The sequence below is a fragment of the Limulus polyphemus genome, unplaced genomic scaffold, assembly GCF_000517525.1.
Source record: "Limulus polyphemus unplaced genomic scaffold, Limulus_polyphemus-2.1.2 Scaffold10815, whole genome shotgun sequence".
In the NCBI taxonomy this organism is placed as follows: domain Eukaryota; kingdom Metazoa; phylum Arthropoda; class Merostomata; order Xiphosura; family Limulidae; genus Limulus; species Limulus polyphemus.
In genome coordinates, this window is record NW_013676425.1 from 8,235 (window position 1) to 16,154 (window position 7,920).

General features: G+C 33.3%; 1 long non-coding RNA gene across 1 annotated transcript in view; it reads right to left on the bottom strand.

The window, feature by feature from the left end:
• Positions 1-4,690, bottom strand: part of LOC111083713 — a 10,358-nt gene extending 5,668 nt beyond the window's left edge. The window contains exon 1 of the long non-coding RNA XR_002609205.1: positions 4,680-4,690. This is a non-coding gene — a long non-coding RNA (uncharacterized LOC111083713). The remainder of the gene's footprint in view (positions 1-4,679) is intronic.
• Positions 4,691-7,920: the final 3,230 nt, after the last annotated feature.

Below are 7,920 nucleotides of genomic sequence, written 5' to 3' on the forward strand. Positions count from 1 at the left end.
TCCTACTTAAAAGAATCCTGTTTCTTTTAAACTCCTACTTAAAAGAATCCTGTTTCTTTTAAACTCCTTCTTAAAAGAATCCCGTTTCCTTTAAACCCCTTCCTAGAAGAATCCCGTTTCCTTGAAACTCCTTCTTAAAAGAATCCCTTTTCCTTTAAACCCCTTCCTAGAAGAATCCCATTTCCTTGAAACTCCTTCTTAAAATGATCCCTTTTCCTTTAAACCCCTTCCTAGAAGAATCCCGTTTCTTTGAAACTCCGTTTTAGAATAATTCAATTTCCTTGAAACTCCTACTTAAAAGAATCCTGTTTCTTTTAAACTCCTACTTAAAAGAATCCTGTTTCTTTTAAACTCCTTTTTAAAAGAACCCAGTTTCCTTAAAACTCCTTCTTAAAAGAACCCCGTTCCGTTGAAACTCCTTCTTAAAATAACCCCGTTTTTTAAATTCCCTCTTAGAAGAATCCCATTCCGTTGAAACTCCTTTTTAAAAGAATCTCGTTTCCCTAAAGTTCTTTATTGGTTTTTCTCTTGAAAACTTTTTAAGAATTCGTATTGTGGTTTAAATACGTTTGCAAACTTTTATGTTATTTTAAAACAACGAAATAAATTCAACCAAAAAGATCTACTTATAAAATATAACAAACGGAAACATATTTCACTTAATGATAAACGAATCAAACAAATTCATGTCGATGTAATGCGGGCTCTATTACATAGTGAGTCATGTCATAGCAGACTGGACGAATCCATTTGAGGTTTGCGAAATTACTACATAAAAAAAAGAGGTGGAAGGTCAGTAGAGTGGGGTAATCCCCTGGACGTAGAGGCATAAACCTAATAAATAGCATATTACTATCAGGCTTACCTGAAGACGGCCAACAGATCAGTGCTAGTTACGCTTGTGTGTGAGGGTGGGGAAAAGAACATAATGTTTCTGTATGACAACATAAAATAAATCATTTTGCTATGAGGGAAAGAAAACAAAATGGAGCGCAATACCCAATTATCGTTTAAAAAAAAATGATATTTCCTCGACAAAAGATAGGCAGGTTGCCAAATGTTTATAATTCATTTCAACTGATCCTAAACCAGTACTGGTCGAACACATACATTCACAACCCGATATAAAGGTTAAAGGTTACATTTCTGTAGATCCAGTTTGATCTTCGACCTTGAGAAGATTCAAAAGGGCAAAACTGTTCGTCTCATCTGATCGTGGGACTAGCTAGGTGAATAATCAGTGGTTTCTTTTCCTTTAGTTTCGTGAAAACAAACAAACAAACCACTTTAATTTCAACAGCAGCCGGTACGTGGGAGTTAATGAGTTAGCTGTTCTTATCAACCAGTTGTGTTAGAGACAGGAAATTGTCTGTATAAGCATAACGAGAAAAATGCACGCCAATCACGAGACTTATTATGGAAGGACAACCAGTTTTCTTTATGGATCCGATTATGCCCGCAATGCGGGTTGGAAATTACTTGTTCGACATCATGTTTTATTATCATGCTAATAGTAACGATGAATGAAGGGCATATCAAGTAGAGATGATACCGCTGTATCTATATAGTATTGCTGTACAGTAAAATGCAATACACACGTATTCCAAAGTTCTCTAGCATAAAATATATATCTTGAGTATTCACTCAGTAAAGTGTGCTATACATGGATATCAGAGTTATTGAACAGCTCTGACACGTATTCCACTCTGTACTGTCATATGTAAACGTTTGGAACCGTCAACATGGACATATTTGCATCATTTGTCTGGTGTATTAACAGCAAGGAGTAACGTATTTGTTTCGTATACCTTAAATATACCACGTAAAAAAATACGTGTATGAATAAACTGGTGAATACGTAAACAGTCGAACCTAGTATCCATGACTTCTTTTGGATAATAAACCGTGTTATAATTTGGACTTCATACTTCTGGTATTTTAAACCTACATCGACAATCCAAGAAATATATTTTTCAGCTCTTTTTGTTTCCCGTCTGTTAACCAATATAATCATGTAAATAACACCGTAATTTTTTCCGGTTTTTTTTCTAATGATGATTGTCATCATCTCGGAGTTAGCTTTTCGATCTTTTTTTTTGTATCCCTGTCGGAAATGATAGTTAGAAATAAAATAAGTCTTTCTTTTTCTTAGTTTATATAGAGGTATAAATCCTCTGTTTCGGAATGACATTAAGAAAGACAGCTGGAAATCGTTTTAAGCCTACTTGAAATGGTGATACTTCAAATAGAGTAGCTGTTAAATCAACATATGCCAGAGTAATGTTGACACTATCTTAGTCCTAAAAGTCGACACCTAGCCATGCTTGGGCAATAGAGCACTAAAGCGTGACGTCATGGTGCATGGGTAATATTCAGCTTTGTCAGGTAGTGCGGTAAATATCTGATAGCTGAAACTTTGCATATTTATAAAAAGTAAAGAAACAGACAAAAAGCTCCGACTTTTAGTGTATTAGGAGCGTCTTTTCCTAGTTTTCCATCCGCATTCTCAAGATAATCTTGAGCTTGTTCTTTTTTAGCACAGAATGATGTCAGCACATATAATGTTGTTATAAAATAACTTGATATCGGATATTAGATATATTTCAATGATTAGCATTCAGAGATATCGTTAACATTTAACAACATTATATTAACATTAAAAATATATTATTGTGTAACGTAATACTAATCTAAAGAACATTAGTGTTAACGTATAAAATACGTTTTAAAGTTATTTTAACACATAACATGCATGTAAAGGATATTATTGTAACACGCAACAATCTAAAACAATATTATTATTATAATACATATCTAAAGCATATTATTATAACACGTACCTAAACAATATAGTTACAGCACACAACGTGTCTGAATAATATCATCGCAACACACACCACGATCTAAAGAATATTATTATAACACGTATCTAAACATTATAGTTACAGCACATAACGTGTCTAAATAATATCATCGCAACACACACCACGATCTAAAGAATATTATTATAACACGTATCTAAACAATATAGTTACAGCACACAACGTGTCTGAATAATACCATCGCAACACACACCACGATCTAAAGAATATTATTATAACACGTATCTAGACAATATAGTTACAGCACATAACGTGTATAAATAATACCATCGCAACACACACCACGATCTAAAGAATATTATTATAACACGTATCTAAACAATATAGTTACAGCACACAACGTGTCTGAATAATACCATCGCAACACACACCACGATCTAAAGAATGTTATTATAGATATAATAGTATTGTCTGTTGTATTTCCATGTAACTACTTCGCAGGGTATGGAGGTTCATTGGGTCCGTGGGAAGATATAGTTACAGATATTAGTTTAACAAGTATGTAAAGGATACAACTGCAATACATAACATGTGTCTAAATAATGCCATTGCAATACACACCACGCATCTGACGAATAGTATTATAACACATAACGCGTATCTAAAGCATGATATTATAATACATAACACGCACTTAAAAACAATTAATATAACACGTACTTAAATAACGTACATTCAACACATAACACGTGTCTAAATAATATTATTGTAATACACACCACGCTACTATTTTAACACATTACACGTATCTGTTGAATATAATTGTAACACATAACATGTACCTAAAGTATGTTATTTTAACACATTACACGTATCTGTTGAATATAATTGTAACACATAACATGTACCTAAAGTATATTATTTTAACACATAACGTATCTGTTGAATATAATTGTAACACATAACATGTATCGTGTTAAAATAACATACTTTACAATTATATTCAACAGATACGTGTAATTAACACATAACATGTACCGTGTTAAAATAACATACTTTAGCTTTATCATTAGATACCGTTTCAGTGCACAAACATTATTACACAGTATTTTACTGATATAACACAAACAATAATATATTCACGTTTGTATATAGCTTAATACATATTAGTAAATTACTTCTTGAACGAGCCATTAAAACTTAATTCGTATTTTTAATATGAACTTTATGAGTCGCTAATTGCTCATTTCTAAATCAGAGCAAAATTAATTACTTTCCCTCGTCTGATTGTTTTTGCTAATTGTGATAATAAGATTTTGTAGTAATGGATTATTTGTTTTTGTCACAAATCTCGTTCGAAGCGCACAAGTAAACAAGTTCGGACGAGCAGTTTTCACTTTTCACTTTCAATTATCTTTCGGCCGAGATAACAAAAAAGTAAAGTCAATGTTACTGTATCCAGTCGTCCGGATGTCACTCGATGGTACATTTTACAGTAGATAGACTTAATCAAAGTTTACTGACACTTTATGTAACGAATGAATGAATGCATATCTTAAAATTGTATTTTCAATGCATCATATTACCGTATTTTCAACGCATAAATTGGCCTTATTTTTTAACTCGTGATAATCCCATAATTTCGAAACGCGCAGTATTTTGTTCACATCTACTAGAGGTTTTCCTTCATAATGTAAATCCAGTGGAATCTTAGCTCTTGAAAACCTCGTGTTGCTTTTTATATTGATTTGATGTTTTGAATTTCCAAATGGAATTTTTTCTATTAGTTTTTTTTTCTACAGTGTCAAAAGGTCACGCTGATGAGACAAATGTAAGCCTGACCTTTCAAAGTTCAACTTGGAAGCTTCAAATGACGGAAATCCATGAAAAAAGATCCGTAAGAAAAAACAAAAAAACATCCAATTTTGGGCTTCTTCTACAAGTACATTTATTGGTTTAATAATTTCTCAGTAAGTTCGTTTAATCCTGCAAACGAGTCAAGAACGTATATGCTAAAGGTTTTGAAATAAAACTCTCTTTACTGTCATTACTCCCGAACTCGAACCCTTCCGTGTAATGAGCGTAAACTGAAACTCATCTATTTCTATGATAAAGAATAGTACATATTTCTTTCCACTAGAGTTAGGCTTAGGGTCAGTGTTTACATGGGGAAAACACTTGAAATGTTACATGAAATATTTCTTTCCACTAGAGTTAGGTTTAGGGTCAGTGTTTACATGGGGAAAACACTTGATATGTTACATGAAATATTTCTTTCTACTAGAGTTAGGTTTTGGATCGGTGTTTACATGGGTAAAAACACTTGAAATGTTACGTGAAATATTTCTTTCTACTAGAGTTAGGCTTAGGGTCAGTGTTTACATGGGGAAAAACACTTGAAATGTTACATGAAACATTTAATGTTCACGTGTGAATTTTAGAAATAATTACTGTTTCTAAAAAACGCTACATTAAACTTTAGACGACGTATAACACAACCCATGTGTTAATAGTTCAAACGATACATAATGTTAATACGACTATAACCTTCTTAGATCATCGTAACAGCCAACCACACTGCCAAACTTAGAATAGATAGAATATTATAAAACTTAGATCATTAACAATATACCACACTGATAAACTTAGAACATAAAGAATACAAAACTAAATCATTATAACAACATGCCTTATTGCTAAACTTAGAGCAGAAATGATATAAAACGTAGATCATTATAATAGCAGGCCATGCTGCTAAATGTAGAACAAAAAGGTTATAAGACTTAGATTATTATAACAGTAGGCCACACTGCTAAAGTTAGGATACAACGTGTATAGAAGTTAGATTATTATAACAGCAGATTACACTATTAAACTTAGAACAAGGGTTACTTTAAGCATTATTCATCATGAAGTATGTAGTAGTTGTCACCACACTGTATATCTGTAACTACGATAACTCTAAGCTCACTTTAAACAATGACGTTACGTTAGTTACATTAATATGTAGCGTCCACTAACACCTTAACCTATGACCTTACATTAATTACATTAATATGTAGCGTCCACTAACTCCAAGCTCACATTAACCTATGACCTTACATTAGTTACATTAATATGTAGCGTCCACTAACACCTTAACCTATGACCTTACATTAATTACATTAATATGTAGCATCCACTAATTCTAAGCTCACTTTAAACAATGACCTTACATTAGTTACATTAATATGTAGCGTCCACTAATTCTAAGCTCACCTTAAACAATGACTTTACATTAGTTACATTAACCTGCAGCGTCCACTAACTGTTAGCTCACATTAACCTATGACCTTACATTAGTTACATTAACATGTAGCGTCCACTAACACATTAACCTATGACCTTATATTAGTTATATTAATATGTAGCGTCCACTAACACCTTAACCTATGACCTTATATTAGTTACATTAATATGTAGCGTCCACTAACACATTAACCTATGACCTTATATTAGTTACATTAATATGTAGCGTCCACTAACACCTTAACCTATGACCTTACATTAGTTACATTAATATGTAGCGTCCACTAACACCTTAACCTATGACTTTACATTAGTTACATTAATATGTAGCGTCCACTAACACCTTAATCTATGACCTTACATTAGTTACATTAATATGTAGCGTCCACTAATTCTAAGCTCACCTTAAACAATGACTTTACATTAGTTACATTAATATGTAGCGTCCACTTACACCTTAACCTATGACCTTACATTAGTTACATTAATATGTAGCGTCCACTTACACCTTAACCTATGACCTTACATTAGTTACATTAATATGTAGCGTCCATTAACTCTAATGTTGCTACTTTAGTTATATTCAAGGTACATGGTCTTATAATACAGTCTCATTTTTCATCAATATGATGTTTGTTATACAACCGACACTCTGATTGGTTAGTTTGTTATATAACCGACACTCTGATTGGTTAGTACAGTATATCGTAAACATTATGTGTGTGTGTGTTTTTTAAAGATTTTTACTAATTTTAATCCTTTTTGCAGTTTTAAAAAATATTTTTTTTTCTAAACGTTTCCCAATTATACACACACTTGCTGAACTCTTGGTATTTTCGTTTTAAACTGGACTAACAAACTTTTTGCGTGTAAACATAATATTACCTAAATCAAATTTTACTTTATTCACCGAATCTCGCCGCCGATCATGCGTGCTGTGGGGGCATTATAATATCAATCCCACTATCCGTTGGTCAAGAGTAGCCCAAGAATTGGCGGTGGGCGGTGTTAACTACCTGCCTTCCCTATCGTTTCAAAATTTGAGACGTCTAGCACAGATAAACACTGGGAAACTTTGCGCTAAATTCAACAAACAACATTTTGTAACAAAAATAAATAGTTACATTGATTTCAGCACCCCCCCCCCCTCAGTGGCACAGCGGTTTGTCTACGTACTTACAACGCTAGAAACCGGGTATCGATACCCGTGGAGGGCAGAGCACGGATAGCCCATTGTATGGCTTTGGGTTTAACTACAAACTAGCAAACAATCCACTAAAAGCAAGGTCCTTCGAGAAAGATCTTGGGTCAGTAAAACGTTTTTTAGAATTTTAATAATTGTCACGTAAAGCAAATTTTATCACCGAAGTAGGTTTAAGGGTGTAGTTGCTAATTTAGTATATGCTTAAGACGAAACCGACTTGATAAGACTCTGTTAGGTACGGCCGTCCACGCGCTATCTGCGCAGAATGCATGACGTAAAACACTTAAATGACGTAATAGGGAACACGGGAATATAACTCAGATGGGAGTTTTTCACCGATTTGTTGCACTATGTTGCTTGAAATGACGTTTAGAAGGGCGGAGTGGGGGTTGATTTAAAAAAGTGAAAATAATAAAAGCTGGGAATGCCTTAGTAAGTTAGCTCTATTAATGGCTCTGTTAATGGCTCTGTTAATGGTATGTGTGTTATTGGTGTGTATTCTACAACATTATTATAGACTATCTGTGTGTTATTGGTGTGTATTCTACGACATTATTACAGACTAATTGTGTGTTATTGGTGTGTATTCTATGACATTATTACAGA